Source organism: Eleutherodactylus coqui, chromosome 4 (assembly GCF_035609145.1).
Source record: "Eleutherodactylus coqui strain aEleCoq1 chromosome 4, aEleCoq1.hap1, whole genome shotgun sequence".
In the NCBI taxonomy this organism is placed as follows: domain Eukaryota; kingdom Metazoa; phylum Chordata; class Amphibia; order Anura; family Eleutherodactylidae; genus Eleutherodactylus; species Eleutherodactylus coqui.
Window position 1 is genome coordinate 34,939,577 of NC_089840.1, and position 22,542 is coordinate 34,962,118.

The following is a 22,542-nucleotide window of genomic DNA, read 5'->3' on the forward strand; positions in this document are numbered from 1 at the left end:
TGAAGGAAGGGAGGCTTTGCAGTGCGATAGCATCGCAGGGGCAAACTGTATTTATGTTAGTAGGTTTTAGGTGAGCTAACCAGGTGGTGACCCTTGCAGACTGGACAGTCAAACTTTCTGGACCATCAAGCCGTTTGCAATTTTTGACCTACTTAATAGGTGATGTTGGTGTGACAAGTAGTACATCAATCAATTCTGGAGATGGAATGGCCGGCGAAAGGGGTTGGAGGTGCGCCGGAATCTTTTTTAACACCATGTGTGTATGTACTGAAGGACTGCATACTTGTTGTTAAATTCATTTTTATCGGTTTATTGGTCTAGAAAATTGACAGGAACGGGCGCCCTTGAGATGCTGAGGCAGTTTGGACTCTACTCCTTAAAGAGCTAGAGCCATAGCTTTTTTTCCTGAGCAGGAGTGGACTCTGTGCTTTAGCATCTCACGGGCAAATTGTATTTTGTTAATGAGTGTAACTTAGCAAGCCATACCCCAAAAAGTGTTAGTTAGATTTTTTTGTAATATAGATAATGCAGTGTCCTAGGGTAGGTATTCTATTAGAAAACGTAGGGAAGGAATGAAAGTTAGGATAAGGAGTAAAACTAAATACAGGATGGAGACGACCGTCGGTAGCTGCGGTTCGACTGTCCCTTTCCTTTGAGCGGCCCCTCAATGTTTTGGGAACGGGCGGAGGACATTGTCTCCATTAGAATGGGCTCCCTTGTGGTGCTGATGCGCGTTGGACTCCGTTCCTTGAATTCAACTCCCCTCCAGAGATCGAGTTCGACTCCTTTTCAGAGGTCGAGTGTTGAGTCTCACTTTCCATGTGAAGGAAGGGAGGCTTTGCAGTGCGATAGCATCGCAGGGGCAAACTGTATTTATGTTAGTAGGTTTTAGGTGAGCTAACCAGGTGGTGACCCTTGCAGACTGGACAGTCAAACTTTCTGGACCATCAAGCCGTTTGCAATTTTTGACCTACTTAATAGGTGATGTTGGTGTGACAAGTAGTACATCAATCAATTCTGGAGATGGAATGGCCGGCGAAAGGGGTTGGAGGTGCGCCGGAATCTTTTTTAACACCATGTGTGTATGTACTGAAGGACTGCATACTTGTTGTTAAATTCATTTTTATCGGTTTATTGGTCTAGAAAATTGACAGGAACGGGCGCCCTTGAGATGCTGAGGCAGTTTGGACTCTACTCCTTAAAGAGCTAGAGCCATAGCTTTTTTTCCTGAGCAGGAGTGGACTCTGTGCTTTAGCATCTCATGGGCAAATTGTATTTTGTTAATGAGTGTAACTTAGCAAGCCATACCCCAAAAAGTGTTAGTTAGATTTTTTTGTAATATAGATAATGCAGTGTCCTAGGGTAGGTATTCTATTAGAAAACGTAGGGAAGGAATGAAAGTTAGGATAAGGAGTAAAACTAAATACAGGATGGAGACGACCGTCGGTAGCTGCGGTTCGACTGTCCCTTTCCTTTGAGCGGCCCCTCAATGTTTTGGGAACGGGCGGAGGACATTGTCTCCATTAGAATGGGCTCCCTTGTGGTGCTGATGCGCGTTGGACTCCGTTCCTTGAATTCAACTCCCCTCCAGAGATCGAGTTCGACTCCTTTTCAGAGGTCGAGTGTTGAGTCTCACTTTCCATGTGAAGGAAGGGAGGCTTTGCAGTGCGATAGCATCGCAGGGGCAAACTGTATTTATGTTAGTAGGTTTTAGGTGAGCTAACCAGGTGGTGACCCTTGCAGACTGGACAGTCAAACTTTCTGGACCATCAAGCCGTTTGCAATTTTTGACCTACTTAATAGGTGATGTTGGTGTGACAAGTAGTACATCAATCAATTCTGGAGATGGAATGGCCGGCGAAAGGGGTTGGAGGTGTGCCGGAATCTTTTTTAACACCATGTGTGTATGTACTGAAGGACTGCATACTTGTTGTTAAATTCATTTTTATCGGTTTATTGGTCTAGAAAATTGACAGGAACGGGCGCCCTTGAGATGCTGAGGCAGTTTGGACTCTACTCCTTAAAGAGCTAGAGCCATAGCTTTTTTTCCTGAGCAGGAGTGGACTCTGTGCTTTAGCATCTCACGGGCAAATTGTATTTTGTTAATGAGTGTAACTTAGCAAGCCATACCCCAAAAAGTGTTAGTTAGATTTTTTTGTAATATAGATAATGCAGTGTCCTAGGGTAGGTATTCTATTAGAAAACGTAGGGAAGGAATGAAAGTTAGGATAAGGAGTAAAACTAAATACAGGATGGAGACGACCGTCGGTAGCTGCGGTTCGACTGTCCCTTTCCTTTGAGCGGCCCCTCAATGTTTTGGGAACGGGCGGAGGACATTGTCTCCATTAGAATGGGCTCCCTTGTGGTGCTGATGCGCGTTGGACTCCGTTCCTTGAATTCAACTCCCCTCCAGAGATCGAGTTCGACTCCTTTTCAGAGGTCGAGTGTTGAGTCTCACTTTCCATGTGAAGGAAGGGAGGCTTTGCAGTGCGATAGCATCGCAGGGGCAAACTGTATTTATGTTAGTAGGTTTTAGGTGAGCTAACCAGGTGGTGACCCTTGCAGACTGGACAGTCAAACTTTCTGGACCATCAAGCCGTTTGCAATTTTTGACCTACTTAATAGGTGATGTTGGTGTGACAAGTAGTACATCAATCAATTCTGGAGATGGAATGGCCGGCGAAAGGGGTTGGAGGTGCGCCGGAATCTTTTTTAACACCATGTGTGTATGTACTGAAGGACTGCATACTTGTTGTTAAATTCATTTTTATCGGTTTATTGGTCTAGAAAATTGACAGGAACGGGCGCCCTTGAGATGCTGAGGCAGTTTGGACTCTACTCCTTAAAGAGCTAGAGCCATAGCTTTTTTTCCTGAGCAGGAGTGGACTCTGTGCTTTAGCATCTCATGGGCAAATTGTATTTTGTTAATGAGTGTAACTTAGCAAGCCATACCCCAAAAAGTGTTAGTTAGATTTTTTTGTAATATAGATAATGCAGTGTCCTAGGGTAGGTATTCTATTAGAAAACGTAGGGAAGGAATGAAAGTTAGGATAAGGAGTAAAACTAAATACAGGATGGAGACGACCGTCGGTAGCTGCGGTTCGACTGTCCCTTTCCTTTGAGCGGCCCCTCAATGTTTTGGGAACGGGCGGAGGACATTGTCTCCATTAGAATGGGCTCCCTTGTGGTGCTGATGCGCGTTGGACTCCGTTCCTTGAATTCAACTCCCCTCCAGAGATCGAGTTCGACTCCTTTTCAGAGGTCGAGTGTTGAGTCTCACTTTCCATGTGAAGGAAGGGAGGCTTTGCAGTGCGATAGCATCGCAGGGGCAAACTGTATTTATGTTAGTAGGTTTTAGGTGAGCTAACCAGGTGGTGACCCTTGCAGACTGGACAGTCAAACTTTCTGGACCATCAAGCCGTTTGCAATTTTTGACCTACTTAATAGGTGATGTTGGTGTGACAAGTAGTACATCAATCAATTCTGGAGATGGAATGGCCGGCGAAAGGGGTTGGAGGTGCGCCGGAATCTTTTTTAACACCATGTGTGTATGTACTGAAGGACTGCATACTTGTTGTTAAATTCATTTTTATCGGTTTATTGGTCTAGAAAATTGACAGGAACGGGCGCCCTTGAGATGCTGAGGCAGTTTGGACTCTACTCCTTAAAGAGCTAGAGCCATAGCTTTTTTTCCTGAGCAGGAGTGGACTCTGTGCTTTAGCATCTCACGGGCAAATTGTATTTTGTTAATGAGTGTAACTTAGCAAGCCATACCCCAAAAAGTGTTAGTTAGATTTTTTTGTAATATAGATAATGCAGTGTCCTAGGGTAGGTATTCTATTAGAAAACGTAGGGAAGGAATGAAAGTTAGGATAAGGAGTAAAACTAAATACAGGATGGAGACGACCGTCGGTAGCTGCGGTTCGACTGTCCCTTTCCTTTGAGCGGCCCCTCAATGTTTTGGGAACGGGCGGAGGACATTGTCTCCATTAGAATGGGCTCCCTTGTGGTGCTGATGCGCGTTGGACTCCGTTCCTTGAATTCAACTCCCCTCCAGAGATCGAGTTCGACTCCTTTTCAGAGGTCGAGTGTTGAGTCTCACTTTCCATGTGAAGGAAGGGAGGCTTTGCAGTGCGATAGCATCGCAGGGGCAAACTGTATTTATGTTAGTAGGTTTTAGGTGAGCTAACCAGGTGGTGACCCTTGCAGACTGGACAGTCAAACTTTCTGGACCATCAAGCCGTTTGCAATTTTTGACCTACTTAATAGGTGATGTTGGTGTGACAAGTAGTACATCAATCAATTCTGGAGATGGAATGGCCGGCGAAAGGGGTTGGAGGTGCGCCGGAATCTTTTTTAACACCATGTGTGTATGTACTGAAGGACTGCATACTTGTTGTTAAATTCATTTTTATCGGTTTATTGGTCTAGAAAATTGACAGGAACGGGCGCCCTTGAGATGCTGAGGCAGTTTGGACTCTACTCCTTAAAGAGCTAGAGCCATAGCTTTTTTTCCTGAGCAGGAGTGGACTCTGTGCTTTAGCATCTCATGGGCAAATTGTATTTTGTTAATGAGTGTAACTTAGCAAGCCATACCCCAAAAAGTGTTAGTTAGATTTTTTTGTAATATAGATAATGCAGTGTCCTAGGGTAGGTATTCTATTAGAAAACGTAGGGAAGGAATGAAAGTTAGGATAAGGAGTAAAACTAAATACAGGATGGAGACGACCGTCGGTAGCTGCGGTTCGACTGTCCCTTTCCTTTGAGCGGCCCCTCAATGTTTTGGGAACGGGCGGAGGACATTGTCTCCATTAGAATGGGCTCCCTTGTGGTGCTGATGCGCGTTGGACTCCGTTCCTTGAATTCAACTCCCCTCCAGAGATCGAGTTCGACTCCTTTTCAGAGGTCGAGTGTTGAGTCTCACTTTCCATGTGAAGGAAGGGAGGCTTTGCAGTGCGATAGCATCGCAGGGGCAAACTGTATTTATGTTAGTAGGTTTTAGGTGAGCTAACCAGGTGGTGACCCTTGCAGACTGGACAGTCAAACTTTCTGGACCATCAAGCCGTTTGCAATTTTTGACCTACTTAATAGGTGATGTTGGTGTGACAAGTAGTACATCAATCAATTCTGGAGATGGAATGGCCGGCGAAAGGGGTTGGAGGTGCGCCGGAATCTTTTTTAACACCATGTGTGTATGTACTGAAGGACTGCATACTTGTTGTTAAATTCATTTTTATCGGTTTATTGGTCTAGAAAATTGACAGGAACGGGCGCCCTTGAGATGCTGAGGCAGTTTGGACTCTACTCCTTAAAGAGCTAGAGCCATAGCTTTTTTTCCTGAGCAGGAGTGGACTCTGTGCTTTAGCATCTCACGGGCAAATTGTATTTTGTTAATGAGTGTAACTTAGCAAGCCATACCCCAAAAAGTGTTAGTTAGATTTTTTTGTAATATAGATAATGCAGTGTCCTAGGGTAGGTATTCTATTAGAAAACGTAGGGAAGGAATGAAAGTTAGGATAAGGAGTAAAACTAAATACAGGATGGAGACGACCGTCGGTAGCTGCGGTTCGACTGTCCCTTTCCTTTGAGCGGCCCCTCAATGTTTTGGGAACGGGCGGAGGACATTGTCTCCATTAGAATGGGCTCCCTTGTGGTGCTGATGCGCGTTGGACTCCGTTCCTTGAATTCAACTCCCCTCCAGAGATCGAGTTCGACTCCTTTTCAGAGGTCGAGTGTTGAGTCTCACTTTCCATGTGAAGGAAGGGAGGCTTTGCAGTGCGATAGCATCGCAGGGGCAAACTGTATTTATGTTAGTAGGTTTTAGGTGAGCTAACCAGGTGGTGACCCTTGCAGACTGGACAGTCAAACTTTCTGGACCATCAAGCCGTTTGCAATTTTTGACCTACTTAATAGGTGATGTTGGTGTGACAAGTAGTACATCAATCAATTCTGGAGATGGAATGGCCGGCGAAAGGGGTTGGAGGTGCGCCGGAATCTTTTTTACCACCATGTGTGTATGTACTGAAGGACTGCATACTTGTTGTTAAATTCATTTTTATCGGTTTATTGGTCTAGAAAATTGACAGGAACGGGCGCCCTTGAGATGCTGAGGCAGTTTGGACTCTACTCCTTAAAGAGCTAGAGCCATAGCTTTTTTTCCTGAGCAGGAGTGGACTCTGTGCTTTAGCATCTCACGGGCAAATTGTATTTTGTTAATGAGTGTAACTTAGCAAGCCATACCCCAAAAAGTGTTAGTTAGATTTTTTTGTAATATAGATAATGCAGTGTCCTAGGGTAGGTATTCTATTAGAAAACGTAGGGAAGGAATGAAAGTTAGGATAAGGAGTAAAACTAAATACAGGATGGAGACGACCGTCGGTAGCTGCGGTTCGACTGTCCCTTTCCTTTGAGCGGCCCCTCAATGTTTTGGGAACGGGCGGAGGACATTGTCTCCATTAGAATGGGCTCCCTTGTGGTGCTGATGCGCGTTGGACTCCGTTCCTTGAATTCAACTCCCCTCCAGAGATCGAGTTCGACTCCTTTTCAGAGGTCGAGGGTTGAGTCTCACTTTCCATGTGAAGGAAGGGAGGCTTTGCAGTGCGATAGCATCGCAGGGGCAAACTGTATTTATGTTAGTAGGTTTTAGGTGAGCTAACCAGGTGGTGACCCTTGCAGACTGGACAGTCAAACTTTCTGGACCATCAAGCCGTTTGCAATTTTTGACCTACTTAATAGGTGATGTTGGTGTGACAAGTAGTACATCAATCAATTCTGGAGATGGAATGGCCGGCGAAAGGGGTTGGAGGTGCGCCGGAATCTTTTTTAACACCATGTGTGTATGTACTGAAGGACTGCATACTTGTTGTTAAATTCATTTTTATCGGTTTATTGGTCTAGAAAATTGACAGGAACGGGCGCCCTTGAGATGCTGAGGCAGTTTGGACTCTACTCCTTAAAGAGCTAGAGCCATAGCTTTTTTTCCTGAGCAGGAGTGGACTCTGTGCTTTAGCATCTCACGGGCAAATTGTATTTTGTTAATGAGTGTAACTTAGCAAGCCATACCCCAAAAAGTGTTAGTTAGATTTTTTTGTAATATAGATAATGCAGTGTCCTAGGGTAGGTATTCTATTAGAAAACGTAGGGAAGGAATGAAAGTTAGGATAAGGAGTAAAACTAAATACAGGATGGAGACGACCGTCGGTAGCTGCGGTTCGACTGTCCCTTTCCTTTGAGCGGCCCCTTAATGTTTTGGGAACGGGCGGAGGACATTGTCTCCATTAGAATGGGCTCCCTTGTGGTGCTGATGCGCGTTGGACTCCGTTCCTTGAATTCAACTCCCCTCCAGAGATCGAGTTCGACTCCTTTTCAGAGGTCGAGTGTTGAGTCTCACTTTCCATGTGAAGGAAGGGAGGCTTTGCAGTGCGATAGCATCGCAGGGGCAAACTGTATTTATGTTAGTAGGTTTTAGGTGAGCTAACCAGGTGGTGACCCTTGCAGACTGGACAGTCAAACTTTCTGGACCATCAAGCCGTTTGCAATTTTTGACCTACTTAATAGGTGATGTTGGTGTGACAAGTAGTACATCAATCAATTCTGGAGATGGAATGGCCGGCGAAAGGGGTTGGAGGTGCGCCGGAATCTTTTTTAACACCATGTGTGTATGTACTGAAGGACTGCATACTTGTTGTTAAATTCATTTTTATCGGTTTATTGGTCTAGAAAATTGACAGGAACGGGCGCCCTTGAGATGCTGAGGCAGTTTGGACTCTACTCCTTAAAGAGCTAGAGCCATAGCTTTTTTTCCTGAGCAGGAGTGGACTCTGTGCTTTAGCATCTCACGGGCAAATTGTATTTTGTTAATGAGTGTAACTTAGCAAGCCATACCCCAAAAAGTGTTAGTTAGATTTTTTTGTAATATAGATAATGCAGTGTCCTAGGGTAGGTATTCTATTAGAAAACGTAGGGAAGGAATGAAAGTTAGGATAAGGAGTAAAACTAAATACAGGATGGAGACGACCGTCGGTAGCTGCGGTTCGACTGTCCCTTTCCTTTGAGCGGCCCCTCAATGTTTTGGGAACGGGCGGAGGACATTGTCTCCATTAGAATGGGCTCCCTTGTGGTGCTGATGCGCGTTGGACTCCGTTCCTTGAATTCAACTCCCCTCCAGAGATCGAGTTCGACTCCTTTTCAGAGGTCGAGTGTTGAGTCTCACTTTCCATGTGAAGGAAGGGAGGCTTTGCAGTGCGATAGCATCGCAGGGGCAAACTGTATTTATGTTAGTAGGTTTTAGGTGAGCTAACCAGGTGGTGACCCTTGCAGACTGGACAGTCAAACTTTCTGGACCATCAAGCCGTTTGCAATTTTTGACCTACTTAATAGGTGATGTTGGTGTGACAAGTAGTACATCAATCAATTCTGGAGATGGAATGGCCGGCGAAAGGGGTTGGAGGTGCGCCGGAATCTTTTTTAACACCATGTGTGTATGTACTGAAGGACTGCATACTTGTTGTTAAATTCATTTTTATCGGTTTATTGGTCTAGAAAATTGACAGGAACGGGCGCCCTTGAGATGCTGAGGCAGTTTGGACTCTACTCCTTAAAGAGCTAGAGCCATAGCTTTTTTTCCTGAGCAGGAGTGGACTCTGTGCTTTAGCATCTCACGGGCAAATTGTATTTTGTTAATGAGTGTAACTTAGCAAGCCATACCCCAAAAAGTGTTAGTTAGATTTTTTTGTAATATAGATAATGCAGTGTCCTAGGGTAGGTATTCTATTAGAAAACGTAGGGAAGGAATGAAAGTTAGGATAAGGAGTAAAACTAAATACAGGATGGAGACGACCGTCGGTAGCTGCGGTTCGACTGTCCCTTTCCTTTGAGCGGCCCCTCAATGTTTTGGGAACGGGCGGAGGACATTGTCTCCATTAGAATGGGCTCCCTTGTGGTGCTGATGCGCGTTGGACTCCGTTCCTTGAATTCAACTCCCCTCCAGAGATCGAGTTCGACTCCTTTTCAGAGGTCGAGTGTTGAGTCTCACTTTCCATGTGAAGGAAGGGAGGCTTTGCAGTGCGATAGCATCGCAGGGGCAAACTGTATTTATGTTAGTAGGTTTTAGGTGAGCTAACCAGGTGGTGACCCTTGCAGACTGGACAGTCAAACTTTCTGGACCATCAAGCCGTTTGCAATTTTTGACCTACTTAATAGGTGATGTTGGTGTGACAAGTAGTACATCAATCAATTCTGGAGATGGAATGGCCGGCGAAAGGGGTTGGAGGTGCGCCGGAATCTTTTTTAACACCATGTGTGTATGTACTGAAGGACTGCATACTTGTTGTTAAATTCATTTTTATCGGTTTATTGGTCTAGAAAATTGACAGGAACGGGCGCCCTTGAGATGCTGAGGCAGTTTGGACTCTACTCCTTAAAGAGCTAGAGCCATAGCTTTTTTTCCTGAGCAGGAGTGGACTCTGTGCTTTAGCATCTCACGGGCAAATTGTATTTTGTTAATGAGTGTAACTTAGCAAGCCATACCCCAAAAAGTGTTAGTTAGATTTTTTTGTAATATAGATAATGCAGTGTCCTAGGGTAGGTATTCTATTAGAAAACGTAGGGAAGGAATGAAAGTTAGGATAAGGAGTAAAACTAAATACAGGATGGAGACGACCGTCGGTAGCTGCGGTTCGACTGTCCCTTTCCTTTGAGCGGCCCCTCAATGTTTTGGGAACGGGCGGAGGACATTGTCTCCATTAGAATGGGCTCCCTTGTGGTGCTGATGCGCGTTGGACTCCGTTCCTTGAATTCAACTCCCCTCCAGAGATCGAGTTCGACTCCTTTTCAGAGGTCGAGTGTTGAGTCTCACTTTCCATGTGAAGGAAGGGAGGCTTTGCAGTGCGATAGCATCGCAGGGGCAAACTGTATTTATGTTAGTAGGTTTTAGGTGAGCTAACCAGGTGGTGACCCTTGCAGACTGGACAGTCAAACTTTCTGGACCATCAAGCCGTTTGCAATTTTTGACCTACTTAATAGGTGATGTTGGTGTGACAAGTAGTACATCAATCAATTCTGGAGATGGAATGGCCGGCGAAAGGGGTTGGAGGTGTGCCGGAATCTTTTTTAACACCATGTGTGTATGTACTGAAGGACTGCATACTTGTTGTTAAATTCATTTTTATCGGTTTATTGGTCTAGAAAATTGACAGGAACGGGCGCCCTTGAGATGCTGAGGCAGTTTGGACTCTACTCCTTAAAGAGCTAGAGCCATAGCTTTTTTTCCTGAGCAGGAGTGGACTCTGTGCTTTAGCATCTCACGGGCAAATTGTATTTTGTTAATGAGTGTAACTTAGCAAGCCATACCCCAAAAAGTGTTAGTTAGATTTTTTTGTAATATAGATAATGCAGTGTCCTAGGGTAGGTATTCTATTAGAAAACGTAGGGAAGGAATGAAAGTTAGGATAAGGAGTAAAACTAAATACAGGATGGAGACGACCGTCGGTAGCTGCGGTTCGACTGTCCCTTTCCTTTGAGCGGCCCCTCAATGTTTTGGGAACGGGCGGAGGACATTGTCTCCATTAGAATGGGCTCCCTTGTGGTGCTGATGCGCGTTGGACTCCGTTCCTTGAATTCAACTCCCCTCCAGAGATCGAGTTCGACTCCTTTTCAGAGGTCGAGTGTTGAGTCTCACTTTCCATGTGAAGGAAGGGAGGCTTTGCAGTGCGATAGCATCGCAGGGGCAAACTGTATTTATGTTAGTAGGTTTTAGGTGAGCTAACCAGGTGGTGACCCTTGCAGACTGGACAGTCAAACTTTCTGGACCATCAAGCCGTTTGCAATTTTTGACCTACTTAATAGGTGATGTTGGTGTGACAAGTAGTACATCAATCAATTCTGGAGATGGAATGGCCGGCGAAAGGGGTTGGAGGTGCGCCGGAATCTTTTTTAACACCATGTGTGTATGTACTGAAGGACTGCATACTTGTTGTTAAATTCATTTTTATCGGTTTATTGGTCTAGAAAATTGACAGGAACGGGCGCCCTTGAGATGCTGAGGCAGTTTGGACTCTACTCCTTAAAGAGCTAGAGCCATAGCTTTTTTTCCTGAGCAGGAGTGGACTCTGTGCTTTAGCATCTCACGGGCAAATTGTATTTTGTTAATGAGTGTAACTTAGCAAGCCATACCCCAAAAAGTGTTAGTTAGATTTTTTTGTAATATAGATAATGCAGTGTCCTAGGGTAGGTATTCTATTAGAAAACGTAGGGAAGGAATGAAAGTTAGGATAAGGAGTAAAACTAAATACAGGATGGAGACGACCGTTGGTAGCTGCGGTTCGACTGTCCCTTTCCTTTGAGCGGCCCCTCAATGTTTTGGGAACGGGCGGAGGACATTGTCTCCATTAGAATGGGCTCCCTTGTGGTGCTGATGCGCGTTGGACTCCGTTCCTTGAATTCAACTCCCCTCCAGAGATCGAGTTCGACTCCTTTTCAGAGGTCGAGTGTTGAGTCTCACTTTCCATGTGAAGGAAGGGAGGCTTTGCAGTGCGATAGCATCGCAGGGGCAAACTGTATTTATGTTAGTAGGTTTTAGGTGAGCTAACCAGGTGGTGACCCTTGCAGACTGGACAGTCAAACTTTCTGGACCATCAAGCCGTTTGCAATTTTTGACCTACTTAATAGGTGATGTTGGTGTGACAAGTAGTACATCAATCAATTCTGGAGATGGAATGGCCGGCGAAAGGGGTTGGAGGTGCGCCGGAATCTTTTTTAACACCATGTGTGTATGTACTGAAGGACTGCATACTTGTTGTTAAATTCATTTTTATCGGTTTATTGGTCTAGAAAATTGACAGGAACGGGCGCCCTTGAGATGCTGAGGCAGTTTGGACTCTACTCCTTAAAGAGCTAGAGCCATAGCTTTTTTTCCTGAGCAGGAGTGGACTCTGTGCTTTAGCATCTCACGGGCAAATTGTATTTTGTTAATGAGTGTAACTTAGCAAGCCATACCCCAAAAAGTGTTAGTTAGATTTTTTTGTAATATAGATAATGCAGTGTCCTAGGGTAGGTATTCTATTAGAAAACGTAGGGAAGGAATGAAAGTTAGGATAAGGAGTAAAACTAAATACAGGATGGAGACGACCGTCGGTAGCTGCGGTTCGACTGTCCCTTTCCTTTGAGCGGCCCCTCAATGTTTTGGGAACGGGCGGAGGACATTGTCTCCATTAGAATGGGCTCCCTTGTGGTGCTGATGCGCGTTGGACTCCGTTCCTTGAATTCAACTCCCCTCCAGAGATCGAGTTCGACTCCTTTTCAGAGGTCGAGTGTTGAGTCTCACTTTCCATGTGAAGGAAGGGAGGCTTTGCAGTGCGATAGCATCGCAGGGGCAAACTGTATTTATGTTAGTAGGTTTTAGGTGAGCTAACCAGGTGGTGACCCTTGCAGACTGGACAGTCAAACTTTCTGGACCATCAAGCCGTTTGCAATTTTTGACCTACTTAATAGGTGATGTTGGTGTGACAAGTAGTACATCAATCAATTCTGGAGATGGAATGGCCGGCGAAAGGGGTTGGAGGTGTGCCGGAATCTTTTTTAACACCATGTGTGTATGTACTGAAGGACTGCATACTTGTTGTTAAATTCATTTTTATCGGTTTATTGGTCTAGAAAATTGACAGGAACGGGCGCCCTTGAGATGCTGAGGCAGTTTGGACTCTACTCCTTAAAGAGCTAGAGCCATAGCTTTTTTTCCTGAGCAGGAGTGGACTCTGTGCTTTAGCATCTCACGGGCAAATTGTATTTTGTTAATGAGTGTAACTTAGCAAGCCATACCCCAAAAAGTGTTAGTTAGATTTTTTTGTAATATAGATAATGCAGTGTCCTAGGGTAGGTATTCTATTAGAAAACGTAGGGAAGGAATGAAAGTTAGGATAAGGAGTAAAACTAAATACAGGATGGAGACGACCGTCGGTAGCTGCGGTTCGACTGTCCCTTTCCTTTGAGCGGCCCCTCAATGTTTTGGGAACGGGCGGAGGACATTGTCTCCATTAGAATGGGCTCCCTTGTGGTGCTGATGCGCGTTGGACTCCGTTCCTTGAATTCAACTCCCCTCCAGAGATCGAGTTCGACTCCTTTTCAGAGGTCGAGTGTTGAGTCTCACTTTCCATGTGAAGGAAGGGAGGCTTTGCAGTGCGATAGCATCGCAGGGGCAAACTGTATTTATGTTAGTAGGTTTTAGGTGAGCTAACCAGGTGGTGACCCTTGCAGACTGGACAGTCAAACTTTCTGGACCATCAAGCCGTTTGCAATTTTTGACCTACTTAATAGGTGATGTTGGTGTGACAAGTAGTACATCAATCAATTCTGGAGATGGAATGGCCGGCGAAAGGGGTTGGAGGTGCGCCGGAATCTTTTTTAACACCATGTGTGTATGTACTGAAGGACTGCATACTTGTTGTTAAATTCATTTTTATCGGTTTATTGGTCTAGAAAATTGACAGGAACGGGCGCCCTTGAGATGCTGAGGCAGTTTGGACTCTACTCCTTAAAGAGCTAGAGCCATAGCTTTTTTTCCTGAGCAGGAGTGGACTCTGTGCTTTAGCATCTCACGGGCAAATTGTATTTTGTTAATGAGTGTAACTTAGCAAGCCATACCCCAAAAAGTGTTAGTTAGATTTTTTTGTAATATAGATAATGCAGTGTCCTAGGGTAGGTATTCTATTAGAAAACGTAGGGAAGGAATGAAAGTTAGGATAAGGAGTAAAACTAAATACAGGATGGAGACGACCGTTGGTAGCTGCGGTTCGACTGTCCCTTTCCTTTGAGCGGCCCCTCAATGTTTTGGGAACGGGCGGAGGACATTGTCTCCATTAGAATGGGCTCCCTTGTGGTGCTGATGCGCGTTGGACTCCGTTCCTTGAATTCAACTCCCCTCCAGAGATCGAGTTCGACTCCTTTTCAGAGGTCGAGTGTTGAGTCTCACTTTCCATGTGAAGGAAGGGAGGCTTTGCAGTGCGATAGCATCGCAGGGGCAAACTGTATTTATGTTAGTAGGTTTTAGGTGAGCTAACCAGGTGGTGACCCTTGCAGACTGGACAGTCAAACTTTCTGGACCATCAAGCCGTTTGCAATTTTTGACCTACTTAATAGGTGATGTTGGTGTGACAAGTAGTACATCAATCAATTCTGGAGATGGAATGGCCGGCGAAAGGGGTTGGAGGTGCGCCGGAATCTTTTTTAACACCATGTGTGTATGTACTGAAGGACTGCATACTTGTTGTTAAATTCATTTTTATCGGTTTATTGGTCTAGAAAATTGACAGGAACGGGCGCCCTTGAGATGCTGAGGCAGTTTGGACTCTACTCCTTAAAGAGCTAGAGCCATAGCTTTTTTTCCTGAGCAGGAGTGGACTCTGTGCTTTAGCATCTCACGGGCAAATTGTATTTTGTTAATGAGTGTAACTTAGCAAGCCATACCCCAAAAAGTGTTAGTTAGATTTTTTTGTAATATAGATAATGCAGTGTCCTAGGGTAGGTATTCTATTAGAAAACGTAGGGAAGGAATGAAAGTTAGGATAAGGAGTAAAACTAAATACAGGATGGAGACGACCGTCGGTAGCTGCGGTTCGACTGTCCCTTTCCTTTGAGCGGCCCCTCAATGTTTTGGGAACGGGCGGAGGACATTGTCTCCATTAGAATGGGCTCCCTTGTGGTGCTGATGCGCGTTGGACTCCGTTCCTTGAATTCAACTCCCCTCCAGAGATCGAGTTCGACTCCTTTTCAGAGGTCGAGTGTTGAGTCTCACTTTCCATGTGAAGGAAGGGAGGCTTTGCAGTGCGATAGCATCGCAGGGGCAAACTGTATTTATGTTAGTAGGTTTTAGGTGAGCTAACCAGGTGGTGACCCTTGCAGACTGGACAGTCAAACTTTCTGGACCATCAAGCCGTTTGCAATTTTTGACCTACTTAATAGGTGATGTTGGTGTGACAAGTAGTACATCAATCAATTCTGGAGATGGAATGGCCGGCGAAAGGGGTTGGAGGTGCGCCGGAATCTTTTTTAACACCATGTGTGTATGTACTGAAGGACTGCATACTTGTTGTTAAATTCATTTTTATCGGTTTATTGGTCTAGAAAATTGACAGGAACGGGCGCCCTTGAGATGCTGAGGCAGTTTGGACTCTACTCCTTAAAGAGCTAGAGCCATAGCTTTTTTTCCTGAGCAGGAGTGGACTCTGTGCTTTAGCATCTCACGGGCAAATTGTATTTTGTTAATGAGTGTAACTTAGCAAGCCATACCCCAAAAAGTGTTAGTTAGATTTTTTTGTAATATAGATAATGCAGTGTCCTAGGGTAGGTATTCTATTAGAAAACGTAGGGAAGGAATGAAAGTTAGGATAAGGAGTAAAACTAAATACAGGATGGAGACGACCGTCGGTAGCTGCGGTTCGACTGTCCCTTTCCTTTGAGCGGCCCCTCAATGTTTTGGGAACGGGCGGAGGACATTGTCTCCATTAGAATGGGCTCCCTTGTGGTGCTGATGCGCGTTGGACTCCGTTCCTTGAATTCAACTCCCCTCCAGAGATCGAGTTCGACTCCTTTTCAGAGGTCGAGTGTTGAGTCTCACTTTCCATGTGAAGGAAGGGAGGCTTTGCAGTGCGATAGCATCGCAGGGGCAAACTGTATTTATGTTAGTAGGTTTTAGGTGAGCTAACCAGGTGGTGACCCTTGCAGACTGGACAGTCAAACTTTCTGGACCATCAAGCCGTTTGCAATTTTTGACCTACTTAATAGGTGATGTTGGTGTGACAAGTAGTACATCAATCAATTCTGGAGATGGAATGGCCGGCGAAAGGGGTTGGAGGTGCGCCGGAATCTTTTTTAACACCATGTGTGTATGTACTGAAGGACTGCATACTTGTTGTTAAATTCATTTTTATCGGTTTATTGGTCTAGAAAATTGACAGGAACGGGCGCCCTTGAGATGCTGAGGCAGTTTGGACTCTACTCCTTAAAGAGCTAGAGCCATAGCTTTTTTTCCTGAGCAGGAGTGGACTCTGTGCTTTAGCATCTCACGGGCAAATTGTATTTTGTTAATGAGTGTAACTTAGCAAGCCATACCCCAAAAAGTGTTAGTTAGATTTTTTTGTAATATAGATAATGCAGTGTCCTAGGGTAGGTATTCTATTAGAAAACGTAGGGAAGGAATGAAAGTTAGGATAAGGAGTAAAACTAAATACAGGATGGAGACGACCGTCGGTAGCTGCGGTTCGACTGTCCCTTTCCTTTGAGCGGCCCCTCAATGTTTTGGGAACGGGCGGAGGACATTGTCTCCATTAGAATGGGCTCCCTTGTGGTGCTGATGCGCGTTGGACTCCGTTCCTTGAATTCAACTCCCCTCCAGAGATCGAGTTCGACTCCTTTTCAGAGGTCGAGTGTTGAGTCTCACTTTCCATGTGAAGGAAGGGAGGCTTTGCAGTGCGATAGCATCGCAGGGGCAAACTGTATTTATGTTAGTAGGTTTTAGGTGAGCTAACCAGGTGGTGACCCTTGCAGACTGGACAGTCAAACTTTCTGGACCATCAAGCCGTTTGCAATTTTTGACCTACTTAATAGGTGATGTTGGTGTGACAAGTAGTACATCAATCAATTCTGGAGATGGAATGGCCGGCGAAAGGGGTTGGAGGTGCGCCGGAATCTTTTTTAACACCATGTGTGTATGTACTGAAGGACTGCATACTTGTTGTTAAATTCATTTTTATCGGTTTATTGGTCTAGAAAATTGACAGGAACGGGCGCCCTTGAGATGCTGAGGCAGTTTGGACTCTACTCCTTAAAGAGCTAGAGCCATAGCTTTTTTTCCTGAGCAGGAGTGGACTCTGTGCTTTAGCATCTCACGGGCAAATTGTATTTTGTTAATGAGTGTAATTTAGCAAGCCATACCCCAAAAAGTGTTAGTTAGATTTTTTTGTAATATAGATAATGCAGTGTCCTAGGGTAGGTATTCTATTAGAAAACGTAGGGAAGGAATGAAAGTTAGGATAAGGAGTAAAACTAAATACAGGATGGAGACGACCGTCAGTAGCTGCGGTTCGACTGTCCCTTTCCTTTGAGCGGCCCCTCAATGTTTTGGGAACGGGCGGAGGACATTGTCTCCATTAGAATGGGCTCCCTTGTGGTGCTGATGCGCGTTGGACTCCGTTCCTTGAATTCAACTCCCCTCCAGAGATCGAGTTCGACTCCTTTTCAGAGGTCGAGTGTTGAGTCTCACTTTCCATGTGAAGGAAGGGAGGCTTTGCAGTGCGATAGCATCGCAGGGGCAAACTGTATTTATGTTAGTAGGTTTTAGGTGAGCTAACCAGGTGGTGACCCTTGCAGACTGGACAGTCAAACTTTCTGGACCATCAAGCCGTTTGCAATTTTTGACCTACTTAATAGGTGATGTTGGTGTGACAAGTAGTACATCAATCAATTCTGGAGATGGAATGGCCGGCGAAAGGGGTTGGAGGTGCGCCGGAATCTTTTTTAACACCATGTGTGTATGTACTGAAGGACTGCATACTTGTTGTTAAATTCATTTTTATCGGTTTATTGGTCTAGAAAATTGACAGGAACGGGCGCCCTTGAGATGCTGAGGCAGTTTGGACTCCACTCCTTAAAGAGCTAGAGCCATAGCTTTTTTTTCCTGAGCAGGAGTGGACTCTGTGCTTTAGCATCTCACGGGCAAATTGTATTTTGTTAATGAGTGTAACTTAGCAAGCCATACCCCAAAAAGTGTTAGTTAGATTTTTTTGTAATATAGATAATGCAGTGTCCTAGGGTAGGTATTCTATTAGAAAACGTAGGGAAGGAATGAAAGTTAGGATAAGGAGTAAAACTAAATACAGGATGGAGACGACCGTCGGTAGCTGCGGTTCGACTGTCCCTTTCCTTTGAGCGGCCCCTCAATGTTTTGGGAACGGGCGGAGGACATTGTCTCCATTAGAATGGGCTCCCTTGTGGTGCTGATGCGCGTTGGACTCCGTTCCTTGAATTCAACTCCCCTCCAGAGATCGAGTTCGACTCCTTTTCAGAGGTCGAGTGTTGAGTCTCACTTTCCATGTGAAGGAAGGGAGGCTTTGCAGTGCGATAGCATCGCAGGGGCAAACTGTATTTATGTTAGTAGGTTTTAGGTGAGCTAACCAGGTGGTGACCCTTGCAGACTGGACAGTCAAACTTTCTGGACCATCAAGCCGTTTGCAATTTTTGACCTACTTAATAGGTGATGTTGGTGTGACAAGTAGTACATCAATCAATTCTGGAGATGGAATGGCCGGCGAAAGGGGTTGGAGGTGCGCCGGAATCTTTTTTAACACCATGTGTGTATGTACTGAAGGACTGCATACTTGTTGTTAAATTCATTTTTATCGGTTTATTGGTCTAGAAAATTGACAGGAACGGGCGCCCTTGAGATGCTGAGGCAGTTTGGACTCTACTCCTTAAAGAGCTAGAGCCATAGCTTTTTTTCCTGAGCAGGAGTGGACTCTGTGCTTTAGCATCTCACGGGCAAATTGTATTTTGTTAATGAGTGTAACTTAGCAAGCCATACCCCAAAAAGTGTTAGTTAGATTTTTTTGTAATATAGATAATGCAGTGTCCTAGGGTAGGTATTCTATTAGAAAACGTAGGGAAGGAATGAAAGTTAGGATAAGGAGTAAAACTAAATACAGGATGGAGACGACCGTCGGTAGCTGCGGTTCGACTGTCCCTTTCCTTTGAGCGGCCCCTCAATGTTTTGGGAACGGGCGGAGGACATTGTCTCCATTAGAATGGGCTCCCTTGTGGTGCTGATGCGCGTTGGACTCCGTTCCTTGAATTCAACTCCCCTCCAGAGATCGAGTTCGACTCCTTTTCAGAGGTCGAGTGTTGAGTCTCACTTTCCATGTGAATGAAGGGAGGCTTTGCAGTGCGATAGCATCGCAGGGGCAAACTGTATTTATGTTAGTAGGTTTTAGGTGAGCTAACCAGGTGGTGACCCTTGCAGACTGGACAGTCAAACTTTCTGGACCATCAAGCCGTTTGCAATTTTTGACCTACTTAATAGGTGATGTTGGTGTGACAAGTAGTACATCAATCAATTCTGGAGATGGAATGGCCGGCGAAAGGGGTTGGAGGTGCGCCGGAATCTTTTTTAACACCATGTGTGTATGTACTGAAGGACTGCATACTTGTTGTTAAATTCATTTTTATCGGTTTATTGGTCTAGAAAATTGACAGGAACGGGCGCCCTTGAGATGCTGAGGCAGTTTGGACTCTACTCCTTAAAGAGCTAGAGCCATAGCTTTTTTTCCTGAGCAGGAGTGGACTCTGTGCTTTAGCATCTCACGGGCAAATTGTATTTTGTTAATGAGTGTAATTTAGCAAGCCATACCCCAAAAAGTGTTAGTTAGATTTTTTTGTAATATAGATAATGCAGTGTCCTAGGGTAGGTATTCTATTAGAAAACGTAGGGAAGGAATGAAAGTTAGGATAAGGAGTAAAACTAAATACAGGATGGAGACGACCGTCGGTAGCTGCGGTTCGACTGTCCCTTTCCTTTGAGCGGCCCCTCAATGTTTTGGGAACGGGCGGAGGACATTGTCTCCATTAGAATGGGCTCCCTTGTGGTGCTGATGCGCGTTGGACTCCGTTCCTTGAATTCAACTCCCCTCCAGAGATCGAGTTCGACTCCTTTTCAGAGGTCGAGTGTTGAGTCTCACTTTCCATGTGAAGGAAGGGAGGCTTTGCAGTGCGATAGCATCGCAGGGGCAAACTGTATTTATGTTAGTAGGTTTTAGGTGAGCTAACCAGGTGGTGACCCTTGCAGACTGGACAGTCAAACTTTCTGGACCATCAAGCCGTTTGCAATTTTTGACCTACTTAATAGGTGATGTTGGTGTGACAAGTAGTACATCAATCAATTCTGGAGATGGAATGGCCGGCGAAAGGGGTTGGAGGTGCGCCGGAATCTTTTTTAACACCATGTGTGTATGTACTGAAGGACTGCATACTTGTTGTTAAATTCATTTTTATCGGTTTATTGGTCTAGAAAATTGACAGGAACGGGCGCCCTTGAGATGCTGAGGCAGTTTGGACTCTACTCCTTAAAGAGCTAGAGCCATAGCTTTTTTTCCTGAGCAGGAGTGGACTCTGTGCTTTAGCATCTCACGGGCAAATTGTATTTTGTTAATGAGTGTAATTTAGCAAGCCATACCCCAAAAAGTGTTAGTTAGATTTTTTTGTAATATAGATAATGCAGTGTCCTAGGGTAGGTATTCTATTAGAAAACGTAGGGAAGGAATGAAAGTTAGGATAAGGAGTAAAACTAAATACAGGATGGAGACGACCGTCGGTAGCTGCGGTTCGACTGTCCCTTTCCTTTGAGCGGCCCCTCAATGTTTTGGGAACGGGCGGAGGACATTGTCTCCATTAGAATGGGCTCCCTTGTGGTGCTGATGCGCGTTGGACTCCGTTCCTTGAATTCAACTCCCCTCCAGAGATCGAGTTCGACTCCTTTTCAGAGGTCGAGTGTTGAGTCTCACTTTCCATGTGAAGGAAGGGAGGCTTTGCAGTGCGATAGCATCGCAGGGGCAAACTGTATTTATGTTAGTAGGTTTTAGGTGAGCTAACCAGGTGGTGACCCTTGCAGACTGGACAGTCAAACTTTCTGGACCATCAAGCCGTTTGCAATTTTTGACCTACTTAATAGGTGATGTTGGTGTGACAAGTAGTACATCAATCAATTCTGGAGATGGAATGGCCGGCGAAAGGGGTTGGAGGTGCGCCGGAATCTTTTTTAACACCATGTGTGTATGTACTGAAGGACTGCATACTTGTTGTTAAATTCATTTTTATCGGTTTATTGGTCTAGAAAATTGACAGGAACGGGCGCCCTTGAGATGCTGAGGCAGTTTGGACTCTACTCCTTAAAGAGCTAGAGCCATAGCTTTTTTTCCTGAGCAGGAGTGGACTCTGTGCTTTAGCATCTCACGGGCAAATTGTATTTTGTTAATGAGTGTAATTTAGCAAGCCATACCCCAAAAAGTGTTAGTTAGATTTTTTTGTAATATAGATAATGCAGTGTCCTAGGGTAGGTATTCTATTAGAAAACGTAGGGAAGGAATGAAAGTTAGGATAAGGAGTAAAACTAAATACAGGATGGAGACGACCGTCGGTAGCTGCGGTTCGACTGTCCCTTTCCTTTGAGCGGCCCCTCAATGTTTTGGGAACGGGCGGAGGACATTGTCTCCATTAGAATGGGCTCCCTTGTGGTGCTGATGCGCGTTGGACTCCGTTCCTTGAATTCAACTCCCCTCCAGAGATCGAGTTCGACTCCTTTTCAGAGGTCGAGTGTTGAGTCTCACTTTCCATGTGAAGGAAGGGAGGCTTTGCAGTGCGATAGCATCGCAGGGGCAAACTGTATTTATGTTAGTAGGTTTTAGGTGAGCTAACCAGGTGGTGACCCTTGCAGACTGGACAGTCAAACTTTCTGGACCATCAAGCCGTTTGCAATTTTTGACCTACTTAATAGGTGATGTTGGTGTGACAAGTAGTACATCAATCAATTCTGGAGATGGAATGGCCGGCGAAAGGGGTTGGAGGTGCGCCGGAATCTTTTTTAACACCATGTGTGTATGTACTGAAGGACTGCATACTTGTTGTTAAATTCATTTTTATCGGTTTATTGGTCTAGAAAATTGACAGGAACGGGCGCCCTTGAGATGCTGAGGCAGTTTGGACTCTACTCCTTAAAGAGCTAGAGCCATAGCTTTTTTTCCTGAGCAGGAGTGGACTCTGTGCTTTAGCATCTCACGGGCAAATTGTATTTTGTTAATGAGTGTAACTTAGCAAGCCATACCCCAAAAAGTGTTAGTTAGATTTTTTTGTAATATAGATAATGCAGTGTCCTAGGGTAGGTATTCTATTAGAAAACGTAGGGAAGGAATGAAAGTTAGGATAAGGAGTAAAACTAAATACAGGATGGAGACGACCGTCAGTAGCTGCGGTTCGACTGTCCCTTTCCTTTGAGCGGCCCCTCAATGTTTTGGGAACGGGCGGAGGACATTGTCTCCATTAGAATGGGCTCCCTTGTGGTGCTGATGCGCGTTGGACTCCGTTCCTTGAATTCAACTCCCCTCCAGAGATCGAGTTTGACTCCTTTTCAGAGGTCGAGTGTTGAGTCTCACTTTCCATGTGAAGGAAGGGAGGCTTTGCAGTGCGATAGCATCGCAGGGGCAAACTGTATTTATGTTAGTAGGTTTTAGGTGAGCTAACCAGGTGGTGACCCTTGCAGACTGGACAGTCAAACTTTCTGGACCATCAAGCCGTTTGCAATTTTTGACCTACTTAATAGGTGATGTTGGTGTGACAAGTAGTACATCAATCAATTCTGGAGATGGAATGGCCGGCGAAAGGGGTTGGAGGTGCGCCGGAATCTTTTTTAACACCATGTGTGTATGTACTGAAGGACTGCATACTTGTTGTTAAATTCATTTTTATCGGTTTATTGGTCTAGAAAATTGACAGGAACGGGCGCCCTTG